Source organism: Mirounga leonina, unplaced genomic scaffold (assembly GCF_011800145.1).
Source record: "Mirounga leonina isolate KUSES-001 unplaced genomic scaffold, KU_Mleo_1.0 Mir_114, whole genome shotgun sequence".
Lineage (NCBI taxonomy): Eukaryota > Metazoa > Chordata > Mammalia > Carnivora > Phocidae > Mirounga > Mirounga leonina.
The window spans coordinates 12,632,564-12,646,477 of NW_023270265.1; the positions used below are offsets into that span (position 1 = coordinate 12,632,564).

Consider the following 13,914-nt stretch of genomic DNA (forward strand, 5'->3'; position numbering starts at 1 on the left):
AAAGAAATTAATATGTTTTGAACAGCAGTAATTCATAAACGAGTCTGTATGAAAATATTGTTGCTTAACAATTAAAAATATGACCAAGAGGGGCACCTGGGTGGCTTAGTTGGTTAAGCATCTGACTCTTGATTCTGATCGAGCCCTGCATCGGGCTCTGCGCTGGGCATGGAGCCTGCCTAAGCTTTTCCCTCTCCCTCTCCCCCCTCCCCAGTATGACCAGGAAATTTATAGGGCAGCTTGTACAAAAATGCCAAAATTGTTTTTGTTGAGGTCTATATAAGCACAGAGATAAATATCGCCACATTAGCTCTATTTGTTTGTGGTGTCTAGGAGAATTTTCACTGTTTCTCCTCTCTCTTCTTTAGTCCTTGCCTCCTCATTGGTTTATTCCCATCAGCGAACAATCTGAAGTAGAGACTTCAGTAACAAAGTCATCTTTCACTCTCACTGCGTAGCCGCATGCTTCAGAGAGTTAGCTGTCTACTTGCAGTACCTCCTCTCCCTCACCTTCCCTTAACTCGCTCCAATCACTATTCTAACTGCCCACCACCATTCATGTTTGAAAACCCATTCTTGTTGGTGTCGTTGATGGACTTTATGCTGCGGGGTTTTCTGCCCTCCTCTTCAACGTCTCAATACTCCTCTGAATGAAAGTCCTACCTGCTGTGATAGGACTCTACTGCCTTCCACATCTTTTGGCCTAAGTCCCAAGTGGTGGCTGAGGAACGTGCTAAATTGGCGCTGAGGATGGACTCTTGCTGGTTTAAGCCCTTAAGCCCTGTGTAAATTCATTATTATAACAGGTTTTATATCTTATAATGCTGCCTTTGGGGCTAATTTATGAAAGGACAAAAGGATTTGGAAAGTAAAAATAATGATGTTAAAAAGTCTGAACTATATTAGGAGTACTTTTTTTTTTTTTTAAGATTTTATTTATTTATTTGAGAGAGAGAGAATGAGAGACAGAGAGCACGAGAGGGAAGAGGGTCAGAGGGAGACCCCCGCTGAGCAGGGAGCCTGATGTGGGACTCGATCCCGGGACTCCAGGATCATGACCTGAGCCGAAGGCAGTCGCTTAACCAACTGAGCCACCCAGGCGCCCATATTAGGAGTACTTCTTGACATACTAAGAATACTACTGCAGATACAAACGCTTGAATGACCTGTGATGTGAAGGACAGGGAGAAGAACTAGGGATTTGACAGGAGATGCCCTGTTTAAATAAGTAGGGCTTGTTTTCTTTCTGCAGAGCAAGCATTTGCTTATAACGTAGGTGATTTAACCAGTCAGGGTGCAAGTAGCACTCGGATCCAGGGGTACTAGCTCCAGGGAGAAAAACAGTTTTTGTAGGTAGTTATTATTTCTTTACTTAGAATATTAATTTTAAAAATTGGTATCTATTTTAATAACTCAGTACCAGCTTATAGGAATTAGATAATTTTTCATTCCAACTAAAGATAGCAATCACAGAAATGTGAAAAAAGGAGGTAAGTACTTTTTATTATTCAATAACCTCCTAACCATTACAGGAGAAGCCAGTTGTCAGATCAGAGTGGAAAATTGTTCTCTTTAAAATGAAGTCAAATGGGTAGAATATAATACTGTGATCTTACTGCCCTAGCCACAACTCTAAAAGCACACCAGGATTGTAATAATGTTGTAGGCTTATTAAGATTGCTACATAAAACAGGAAAAATTGTATTCAGTGTTATCTCCAGTAACAATTTACATCAGCCTTTCCTTTATGGTTTTAGTTTTGATGTCAAACTTAGGAATTCCTTCCCCATTGCAATATTATTTTACATTTTAACCTTTTATTTATCTGGAATTAATTTTGTTACATGAGGTAAGGATCCAACTTAAGTTTTTTCCCAAATGGTTAGCAAGTTCTCTCAACACCTTTTATTGATTTGAGATGCCACTTTTATTATGTTCTGTATTTCTGGATCTACTCTTGGTCTCCGTATAATCTGTCTCTTGATAGTAGAATCACACTGTTTATATTGATGTAGCTTTCACTATTTTTTATTTTATTTTATTTATTTTTTTAAAGATTTTATTTATTTATTTGAGAGAGAGAATGAGAGAGAGTGAGAGAGCACATGAGACGGGGGAGGGCCAGAGGGAGAAGCAGACTCCCTGCTGAGCAGGGAGCCCGATGCGGGACTCGATCCCTGGACTCCAGGATCATGACCTGAGCCGAAGGCAGTTGCTTAACCAACTGAGCCACCCAGGTGCCCCGTCTTTCACTATTTTTTAAAACTTGGTGAGGTAAATCCTTTTTTTCCAAAAGTGTGGGATATTCCAAAGTTTATTTTTCCAAATGTCTTCAGAGTCCTTTTGTCTGATTCCTTTCAAAAGCCTGTTAACATTTATTGATTGATTTGGTTGGAGAAAACTGACATTTTTACAGTATGTAGTTTTCTAACTCATAAAATGGCATACTTTGACTTGGAAAGAACTGACATTTTTACAGTGTATAGTTTTCTAACTCAAAAAATGGCATACCTTCTTTTATTAATCTTTTTTTTGACTTTCAGTAAAGTTTTGAAGTATATTTTTAAGTGCCATTGTGAGATTATTTTTCCATTATATTTTATAAACTGTTCTATTAATATACAAACAGCTAATTAATTATTGTATACTTAAACCATTCAAGCTTTAACTTTTTTTTTTTTTAGTTTTAACACTTTGTTGATCCTAATGGGGGATTTAAAATATATATAATGTGATCTTTAATGATAACTTTGCTAGATCAGTTTTAATATATTGTCATTTTGGGATTTAGTTTATATTAAAAGCACGTATTCTAGGGATAGTGCATTGAGTTTGGTTAATTTTTTTATATCACGGTTTTAGAGTACAATGTTGGTGTTTGATGATATCTTCAATCTTTGGTAAACACAGTGAATACAAGTATTTGTGTTTTTTTAAACATCTTCATTTGGTGAAAACATATCTCAGAAATCTGTGAAAAGTATTTTATTTTAGCATAATATTCTGTAGGTGGTTTTATTGCTGTTCTAATTCTTTTGGGTTTTTTGTTTCTGCTTAGAATAGCAGAAAATTATTTTCTCCTGGTTCTGGAGGCTCACATCCAAAATCAAGTTGTTGCTGGGCCGTGCTTTCTCTGAAGGCACTGGGGAAGGCTCTGTTCCAGACCTCTTTCCTTAACTTCTTATAGCCTCAAGCATTCCTGGGGTTGTAGATGGCCGTTTTCTCCCTGTCTCCTTTGGACATGTCTGTGTCAAATTTCCCCTTTTTATAGGGATACCAATCACACTGGAGTAGGGCCCCCTCTAATGACATCATTTTAATTTGATGACCTCTGCAAAGACACTGTCTCCAAATAAGGTCACATTCTGAAGTACTGGGGCTTAGGACTACAACACAGGAACTTAATTCATTTTTGTTTTTATTTTGAAATTCATACTTAGAAAAGATGCAAGAATTGCATAATGAACTCCTATATTCTTACCTAGATTTGTCAGTTTTTTATATTTTTCCACATTTGTGTCATTCTCTCATTCTCTCCCTCATTCCTTCACCTTCCCATACACACACACACACACACACACACAATTTTTCATGAACTGTTTGAGAGAGTAACAGTTGTATATATGATGGGCTTTGACCCTTTCTGCTGCAGTTTCTGTTTTCCAGAAACAAGGATATTCTCATATGTAATCATGCTTAAGTTATCAAATTCAGGAAATTTAACATTGATACATTACTTTAATCTACATCTCTATTCCTGTGTCATCAGTTGTCTCAAGTGTTCTTTTTAGATTTTTTTCCTTCTACTATAGTAGAGGATTGAATGTGGGATCACATACTGTATTTAGTTTAGAGACATCCTCATGTCTCTTTAATTTGGAGCAGGTCTGTAGTTATCTTTTATTTTGTATGACATTAACATTTTTGAAGAATATAAGCCAGTTATTTTATGCCATATTCCACCATTTGGAGTTACCTGACATTTTTTCATTATTGGATTTAGGTGATGCATCTCTGGCCCAAATTCTCCATAAATGATGATGTGTCCTTTCTCAGGGTATCATATTCAGAGGCATAATATGCTTGTCCTACATTGGTGATGCGAATTTTGATTGCCTGGTCAAGATGTCCATTTTCTCCATTGGTATAGTTACTGTTTTCCCCATTAAAACTAATGTTTATGTTTATCTATGGGGAGATACTTGAAGACCATGCAAATTTCTTGTTTCTTATAAAGTTTCTCTATAAAGTTCCATTTATTCCCTCATAAAATAGTGCTAGTGCCTCAGAATGTGTGTCCTTATAAAAGGGTGTCCTTATAAAAAGGGAAATTGAGGGGCACCTGGGTGGCCTAGTCATTTAAGTGTCCAACTCTTGATTTCGGCTCAGGTCATGATCTCAGGCTCTTGGGATTGAGCCCCTTGTTGGGCTCCGCACACTCAGCAGGTAGTCTGCCTGAGGATTCTTTTCCTCTCCCGCTACCGCTCCCCCTCCCCCTGCTCTCTCTCTCTAAAATAAATAAATCTTAAAAAAAAAGAAAAAAAGGGAAGTTAGGACACAGCCATGTAAAGAGACAGGGAGAAAATGGTCATCTCCAGTTACCAGTTAACTCACCCCTAGCATTAACTGGAAAGAATATATAGGAACCAAGATCTGGGCCTTAGGCGTTTTTATTGGTACTGGGTGTCATTGCTTCTAGTCCCTTTCAGTGAACATATTTAGGAAATACATTTTTAAATTATTAAAAAAATAATTTTAGTTTATACAAATAACCTCCAATTCTAATCCAACCCCACAGGATTTTTTTTTTCTTTTTCTCATTCCATATTCTAACTTATTAAGTTTTAAGAATTGATGTATGATGTATGTATATGGCAACATATATATAAAGTGAAATGCACAGGTTTTATCTGTACAGTCCAATCAGTTTTGAAAAATGTACACATTGTTGTAACCCACACCCCTATCAAGATACTGATCTATAATTTTCTAAAGAAGATTATTCATTGTGCATAATATTCATTAACGTTAAGATACTTGATTCTTGAATGTGCTCATTCACAAATTCATTTGCATGTCAGTTGAACAGGCATAAGTGTAAGTGATTTTACTGGTATTACACCAGTGAAACAGACAAACAAAAAAAGGTCATATTCTGTGGTTTAATACAGAAATAATTATTTCTCAACTGTCATTTACATTTTATTTTGTTAGAATTGGGCTGCAGAAATATTGACATTTCTTTAAGGATTGTATCACTACATTTTTCTAAATCCAAATTGTGATGGTGAAGAAAACAAAGTGTGCATTTCCTTATGAGTGGGTGAAGTACATTGTGGTTTCTGGAGTTTTGCCAAGTGTTTCTTAGAACCCTTCTATCAATTGGTGGCATTGTCCACAGAAATTTATAACTTTCAACAGCATTCTTTTTTTTTTTTTTTTAACTGGTGGAACAGGAATGGACAGAGTTGACTAATTTTCAGTGAGGAGACATAAGTTTGATTTAAAAAGGGTATTTTAGAGTGGAGAATCTGTTTGATTCTTTGAATTAATCTTATAGCTGACTCTGTAAAGCCAGATGGGTAAGATTTTGCAGGACTAGAGAAATGACCAGAAGGGGGTAGGGGGAAAGAATTGGCAAAAATGTAATAATTATGGTAGAAGAACCAGTAGTGAGTAAAAAGCCAGCCTTTTTCCTATAGGATTCCAAAAACAAATTATCCATTAGTTAAATACTAAAAACCTAACTCTAATAGCTTTACAAATCTAATGGAAGGTGTTAGAATGGATGAGTTTTCAAAGCATGCTTAGCATAAGAAATGAAGGCAGCTCTTAATGCATCCAAGGGTTGTGAAGGTGATGATTCTTGTATCTGAGTGACTTAGCATCTGAATGAAGAAATTGTTTAGATTAGGAGGAAGAATATAGCACAGTGAGTGATATACAAATAGAGGTGATTAATCATATAAAGTAATATAAAAGTGTCCAAATTAATCCACTGATGATTAGAAGTCAGTCTGCTAGTGGAAAACCCACATTTATTATATTTGATAAGGTTTGTATATGAAAAACATTTGGTTATTAATACTAACAAACTCATCTAATTCTTTCTAAAGAATGTATATTTATGTGGGTCTGTTTCATAGCTCTGTATTCTTTCTCATTGATCTATTTGTCTATTCTTTTTGCAAATACCATCCTTTCTTGATTAGTGTAACTTTATTGTAAATCTTGAAGTTTGGTAGCATCAGTCCTCCAATTTTATTCATCTCCTACAATCTTGTGTTGACTAGTATGGCGTTTTTGCCTCTCCATATAAACTTTAGAATCATTTTGTCAAGATCCACAAAATAACTTGCCGGGCTTTTGGCTGGAATTGTATTGACTCTATAGATCAAGTAGGGAAGAACTGACATCTTGACAATATTGAGTCTTCTTGATTCATGAATATGGATTATCTTTTTTTTTGAATATGGATTATCTTTCCATTTATTTAGTTCTTTGATTTTTTTTTTTTTTTCCCATCAGAGTTTTGTAGTTTTCCTCATTTGGATCCTTTACATATTTAATAGATTTGTATCTAAGTATTTCATTTTGGGCGGATGCTAATGTAAATTATGTTTTTAATTTCAAATTCCACTTGTTCATTGCTGATTTTTAGGACAGCAATTGACTTTTGTATATTAATCTTGTATCCTGACACCTTGCTATAATCACTTATTATTCTAGGAGTTTTTGTCATTGTTACTGATTTTTTTTGGGGGGGGTTTTCTGCATAGACAGTCACATCATCTGTGAACAAATACAGTTGTATTTCTTCTTTTTCAGTCTATATACCTTTTATTTCTTTTTCTTTATTCCATTGGTTAGGACTTCTTTGGCCTGTTTATAATTTAGAAGTGCATTGTTTAATCTCCAAATATTTTGGGATTTTCTCTCTTTCTGGTTTTTTTTTTCTAGTTTAATTTCATTGTGGTCTAAGAAGAGACATTATATGAATTCTGATCTTTTAAATTTGTTAAGGTATATTTTATGGCCCTGAATATGTGATCTATGTTGGTGAATGTTCCATGTGAGCTTGAGAGCCATATGTATTCTGCCATTGTTGGATGAAGTAGTTGATAGATATCAGTTATACCCAGCTTATTGATTGTGCTGTTGAATTCAACTATATTCTTACTGTTTTTTCTGCCTTCCGTATCTGTCATTTCTGGTAGAGGGGTATTGAGGTCTCCAGCTGTAATAGTGGCTTCATCTGTTTTTCTTTGCAATTCTATCAGTTTTTGTCTCATGTATTTTGATGCATCATTGTTAGGTACATACATGTTAAGGATTGTTGTGTCTTTTTGGAGAGTTGATTCCTTTATCATTATGTAATTCTCCTGTTTATCTCTGATAACTCTCCTTGCTCTGAAATCTACTGTGTCTGAAATTAATATAGGTACTCCCACTTTTTTTTTTTTTTAAGATTTTATTTATTTATTTGACATTGAGAGAGACAGTGAGAAAGGGAACACAAGCAGGGGGAGTGGAAGAGGGAGAAGCAGGCCTCCCACTGAGCAGGGAGCCCGACGCGGGGCTCGATCCCAGGACTCCGGGATCATGACCTGAGCTGAAGGCAGACACTTAACGACTGAACCACCCAGGTGCCCCTAAAGATTTTTTTAAAGATTTTAAAAAGATTTTTAAAGTTTTTTTTTAAAGAGAGTACAGTGGGGAGAGGCAGAGGAAGAAGGAGAGAGAAATTCAAGCAGATTCCACGCTAAGCATGGAGCCCAAAGTGGGACTCGATCTCACAACCCTGAGATCAGACCTGAGCTGAAACTAAGAGTTGGTTCCTCAACTGACAGTGCCACCCAGCACCCCTCCATCCATTTACTTTTAATTTACATATGTCTTTATATTTATCTATAATTATCGATCTTTATCTAATCTATATATTTGTCTATATATTTGGCTCAGGTCATGAGCTTGAGAGAGAGATCAAGCCTCACGTTATGAGATTGAGCCCTGTGTTGGGCTCTGCGCACAGTGGGGAGTCTGCTTGAGATCCTTTCCCTCTCCTCATGTGCATGCTCTCTCTCTCTCTTTCTCTAAAATAAAGTCTTTTAAAAAGTGGTTTTCTTGTAGACCACATATAATTGGATCTTGTTTTTTTATTTATTCTGACACTCTTTTAATTTGTGTATTTAGACTATTGATGTTATAGTTATAGTATATATATAGTTATAGTAACTTGATTAATATTTACCATATATGTTACTGCTTTCTATTCATTGCCCACGTTCTTTGTTCCTATTTTGTCTCACTCTTTTTCTCTCTTTTGTGTTTTTTTAAAAAAAATCTTTATTATTGAAGTATAGTTGACATGCAGTGTTGTATTAGTTTCAGGTGTACAACATACTGATTTGACAATTCTGTACATTACTCACTGCTCTTCATGGTAAGTGTAAACACCACCTGTCACCATACAACATCATTATAATATTATTGACTATATTCCCTATGCTGCACTTTTAGTCTGTGACTTTTTTATTTTATTTTTTAAAAGATTTTATTTATTTATTTTTGCGAGAGCGAGCGAGCACACAAGCAGGAAGTGGGGCAGAGGGAGAAGCAGACTCCCTGCTCAGCAGGGAGCCTGATGCAGGACTTGACCCAGGACCCTGTGATTATGACCTGAGCCAAAGGCGGACGCTTAACCAAGCCACCCAGGCACCCGTCTTATTTATTATATAACTGGAAGTTTGTACATCTTAATCCCCTTCACTTATTTTACCCATCCCCCCACCTCCCTACCTTCTGGCAACTACCAGTTTATTCTCTGTATTTATGAGTCTGTTTCTGTTTTTTGTTTGTTTGTTTGTTTTGTTTTTTAGATTCCACATATAAGTAAAATCATATAGTATTTGTCTTTCTCTGACTTATTACACTTAGCATAATACCCTCTAGATCCATCCATGTTGTCACAAATGTCAAGAACTCATTCTTTTTTATGGCTGAGTAATATTCCACTGTATATACATATACACTACATCTTCTTTATCTGTTCATCTATTGATGGACACTTGGCTTGCTTCCATACCTTGGCTATTGTAAATAATGCTACAGTAAACATAAGGGTGCATATATCTTTCAAATTAGTGTCTTCATCTTTTTTGGGTAGAAACCCAGTAGTGGAATTACTAGGTCATATGGTATTTCTCTTTTTAATTTTTTGAGGAACCTCTATACTGTTTCCTACACTGGTTGTAGTGTACATTGCCACCAGGTGTGCATGAGGGTTCTCTTTTTTCCACGTTTTTGCCAATACTTGTTATTTCTTGTGATTTTGATAGTGGCCATTCTCACTGGTATGAGGTGGTGTCTCATGCTTTTGATTTACATTTTTTTGATGATTAGTGATGTTGAGCTTTTTATGTGTCTGTTGGCCATCTGTATGTCTTCTTTGGAAAAATGTCTATTCAGAACTTCTGCCCATTTTAATTGGATTATCTTTTTGGTGTTAACTTGTGTAACTGCTTTGTATATTTTGGATCTTAACCCCTTATTGGATATATCATTTGCAAATATCTTCTCCCATTCAGTAGGGATGCCCTTTTGTTTTGTTGATTGTTTCCTCTGCTATGTAAAGGCTTTTTATTTTAGTGTAGTTGCAATAGTTTATTTTTGCTTTTGTTTTCTTTCCCTGAGGAGACATATCCATAAATATGTTGCTAAGGCCAATGTCCAAGAGATTACTGCCTGTGTTTTCTTTTAAGAGTTTTATGGTTTCAGGTCTCATATTTAGGTTTTCTTTTGTGGTTTTATTTGAGTACTTACTATATTACTTCATTTTCTCTCCTTTCTTACTGTATCTGTTACACTTTTTTCGTTTTAACTTTTATTAGTGGTTTTCCTAGAGTTTTTAATATACATTTCCAATTAATCCAAGACTATTTCAAATAATACTGTTATGCTTCACAGATAGTGCAGGTACCTTACAATAGCAAAATATAATCCTAATTCTTCCCTTCTGTCTTTTGTGTCATGCTTTTATTCATTTCATTTATATATAGCATATACATGTATATATATGCATACATATATGTGAGCATACATAATTGCGTTGTCGCTATTATTTTGAACAACTTGTTATCTGTTAGATCAATTAAGAATAAGAAAAATAAAGTTTTAAATTTTGCTTTCACTTATTCCTTCTCTAGTACTCTTGCTTTCTGGGTTTTGGAACTATATCATTTTCCTTCTCTCTAGAGAAGTTCTTTTTAACATTATCTATCTGCAAGGCAGGTCTACTCACAACAGATTGCCTCACTTTTGCACATCTGATAAAATCTCCCATTTCTCCTTCACTTTTGAGGAATAATTCACAGGCTATGGAATTCAAGATTGGTGATTTGTTTGTTTGTTTGTTTGTTTTAAGTAGGCTCCATGCGCAGCATCGAGCCCAATGCAGGCCTTGAACTCAGGACCCTGAGCTGATATCGAATTGGATGCTTAACTAATTGAGCCACCTAGGCGCCCCAGTGGTTTTTTTGTTTTTACATTTTAAATGTTTCATTCTAGGGGCCTGGATGGTGCAGTCAGTTAAGCGACAACTCCTGGTTTTGGCTCAGGTCATGATCTCAGGGTTGTGAGATAGAGCCCTGTGTGGAGCTCTGCACTCAACTTGGAGTCTGCTTAAGACTCTCTCTCCCTCTCCTTCTGCCCTCAACCCCTGCGGGTGCACGTGCACACACACTGTCTCTAAAATAAATAGATAAAATATTTTAAAAAAAATAAATGTTTCATCTTATTCTCTTCTTGTTTGCATGGTTTCTGAGAAGTTGGATATAATTCTTACCTCTGCTCCTATATAGGTAAGGTGGGTTTTTTCCCTATGTCTTCTTTGACGTTTTTCTTTCTTTATCTTTGGTTTTCTGTAGTTTGAAAATGAGCTGTCGGGGTTCCTGGGTGGCTCAGATGGTTAAGCATCTGCCTTCAGCTCGGGTCGTGATCCCAGGGCCCTGGGATTGGACCCTGCATCAGGCTACTAGCTCAGTGGGGGGACTGCTAAAAAAGAAAAAAAAAAAGAAAATGAGCTATCTGGGTGTAGTTTTTTGGGCACTTATCCTGCGTGGTGTTCTCTGAACTTCCTGGATCTGTGGTTTGGTGTTTGACATTAATTTGGAAAAATTTTCAGTCATTAGTGTTTCAAATATTTTTTTTCTGTTCCTTTTTTTTCTTTTCCTTTTCTGTTTTTTGTCTTTTTGATATTCCTGTTACATATGTGTTACACTTTTTGTAGTTGTCCCACAGTTCTTTGATATTCTATTCTTTTTAAAAATCTTTTTCAGGAGTGCCTGGGTGGGTCATTTGGTTGACCATCCAACTCTAGGATTCAGCTCAGATCATGATCTTGAGGTTATGGAATCGAGCCCCGCATTGGGCTCTGTGCTCAGTGCAGTCTGCTTCAGATTCTCTCTCCCTCTCCTTCACTCTTTTTCTCAAGTAAATAAATAAAATCTTAAAAAAAAAAAAATCTTTGTCAGTCTTTTTTTGGTTTGCTTTTCAGTTTTGGAGATTTTTACTGAGCAATACATCCTCAAGCTCAGAGATTTTTTTCCTTAGTCATGATTAGTTTACTAATAAGCCCATCAAAGACACTCTTCCATTTTTGTTACACATTTCATTTTGCTTCTTTCTTAGAATATCCATCTTTCTGGACTTATTATGTATCTGTTCTTGCATACTGGCTACTTTGCCCATCAGAGTCCATGGCATATTAATTGTAGTTGTTTTAAATTCCCAGTCTGATAATTCTGTTATCTCTGCCATATCAGAGTCTGGTTCTGATGCTTGCTCTGTCTCTTCAAGCTGGTTTTTGCCTTTTCGTACACCTTATAATTTTTTCTTGCTGGCTATACATGATATACTGGGTAAAAAGAAGCTGCTGTAAATAGACCTTTATTAATGTGGTGTTAAGGTACTGGGGCAAATGGAAGTGTTCTATAGTCTCATGATGAGGTCTCATTTTTTTAGTGAGCCTGTACCTCTGGACTGTGAACTTCATAAGTGCTTCTTAGTAGTTTTCTCCCTCCCCCACATGGAAGGTTAGCCTGGGCTAGAGTTGGGTATTTCCCTTAACCTAGGCTTGTTAGGCTTTGAAAGAATCCCCATAATTTAGGTTCTGTTAAAATAGTTTTTCTTGAAAAGGCAGGCCTTAGGGCGCCTGGGTGGCTCAGTCGGTTAAGCAGCTGCCTTTGGCTCAGGTCATGATCCCGGGGTCCTGTGATCGAGCCCCACGTCGGGCTCCCTGCTCAGCGGAGAGCTTGCTTCTCCCTCTCCCTCTGCCTGCCTCTCTGCTTACTTACGCTCTCTATTTCTCTGTCAAATAAAATAAATAAAATCTTAAAAAAAAAAAAGGAAAAGGCAGGCCTTAAGAATAACAGAATGCTCCTGGGGTGCCTGGCTATCTTAGTAGGTAGAGCATTTGACTCTTGATCTCAGGATCATGAGTTCAAGCCCCACGTTTGGAGTGGAGCCTACTTAAGAAAAAAAAGAATAACAGTACTCTGATGTATTTCAGAATGGTACTTTTCCCCCTCTTTCTGGAAGAATCAAAAGGGGTTTTTCTCTGATATTCACTGTGATGGCCTGGTAGAGTTCTTGAAGGTTAAACTCATAAAGTGTGGTGGTCCCCCTATGACTGGATCCCTCATAATAGTTTTTAAAATACTGAAATGGCTCCCTATCTTCTCTGAAGGTGATTGATTCCCTCCCTTCCCCTCCCCTCCCCTCTCCTTCCCTTCCCTTCCCTCTCTCTCCTCCTCTGCTTCCTCCCCCTCCTTCTTCCTTCTTTTTTCTCCTTCACCATGGATTTAAACACATTCGATGGGATTCAGTCTGTTGCAATTCTTATACTTGCTAAAGCTCAAACTACCCCATCATTGGCCATTAGGAGTCTCTTCAGGTTGGCTCCTGAGTCTTTTTGACATCACTCAAATAGTTGTTGATTAGTTTCTTTATTGCCTTATAAAACCCAAGAACATCTTGAAAAATTTCTGTCTCAAACATGAAATATTTCCATGAAGTCTGGTTTCTTTCATTGGGAAGTAGTATTTCAAAACTATGATCTGGACTCTTGGGATGCTCATTGCTACTGTTTGGTCTTTGTTTCTGGGTCTTTTCAGTGAATAGTAATAGAAAATAGAGATTGGGAATCATGGTTTTCAAGGATATAGGGGCGATGGAATGTTCCATAATTACTCACTTATTTTATCATATTATATATCTGACAATTTCATAATAACAAAACTAATACATCCATCACCATTATTACTGAAAAGAGTTAACATTTTTTTCATATGCTCTTCATTTCTTGATAATTATGCTCTATAAGTTATCAGGTCATATTGCCATTATGTACTATAATTTTCTTCCTTTTCATCATCTTTTGGTCTACAAGTTACTACTTAATGCTCATCTCTAGCCCTCATGTCAATATTCCTCTAATTATATTGGCTCTTTGAAGCTTATTCTCTAGTAGATTTCTCTAGAAAGACTCATGAAAGCATTATTCTCTGAGTTTTTTCATGATGATAGTGTGTATTGTTTATACTTGAAAATTAGTTTTACCAGCTGTAAAATTCTTGGCTCTCATTTTATTTCCTTGAGTATCTTAACTTTTTTTTCTGGCATAAAGTGTTGCTTTGGAAAATCTGTTGATAATATAATTTTCTTTTCTGATAAGTTACTTGACATTTTGGCCCAGATGCTCAAATAGTTTTTCTTTTAAAAATTCTGTAATTTTACTATAATATCTCTTGGTGTTATTTTCCGTCCATATCCTCAAGTGTATGTATTGTATATGCCTTAAACATACAGTTTTATTTATTTATTTATTTATTTATTTATTTATTTATTTATTTATTT

The 13,914-nt window shown here is 36.1% G+C and overlaps 1 protein-coding gene across 6 annotated transcripts in view; it reads left to right on the forward strand.

Annotated features, from left to right (window-relative positions):
* BMPR1A (bone morphogenetic protein receptor type 1A) overlaps positions 1 to 13,914 on the forward strand; it is a 142,662-nt gene that overhangs the window by 48,870 nt on the left and 79,878 nt on the right. The window lies entirely within an intron of this gene.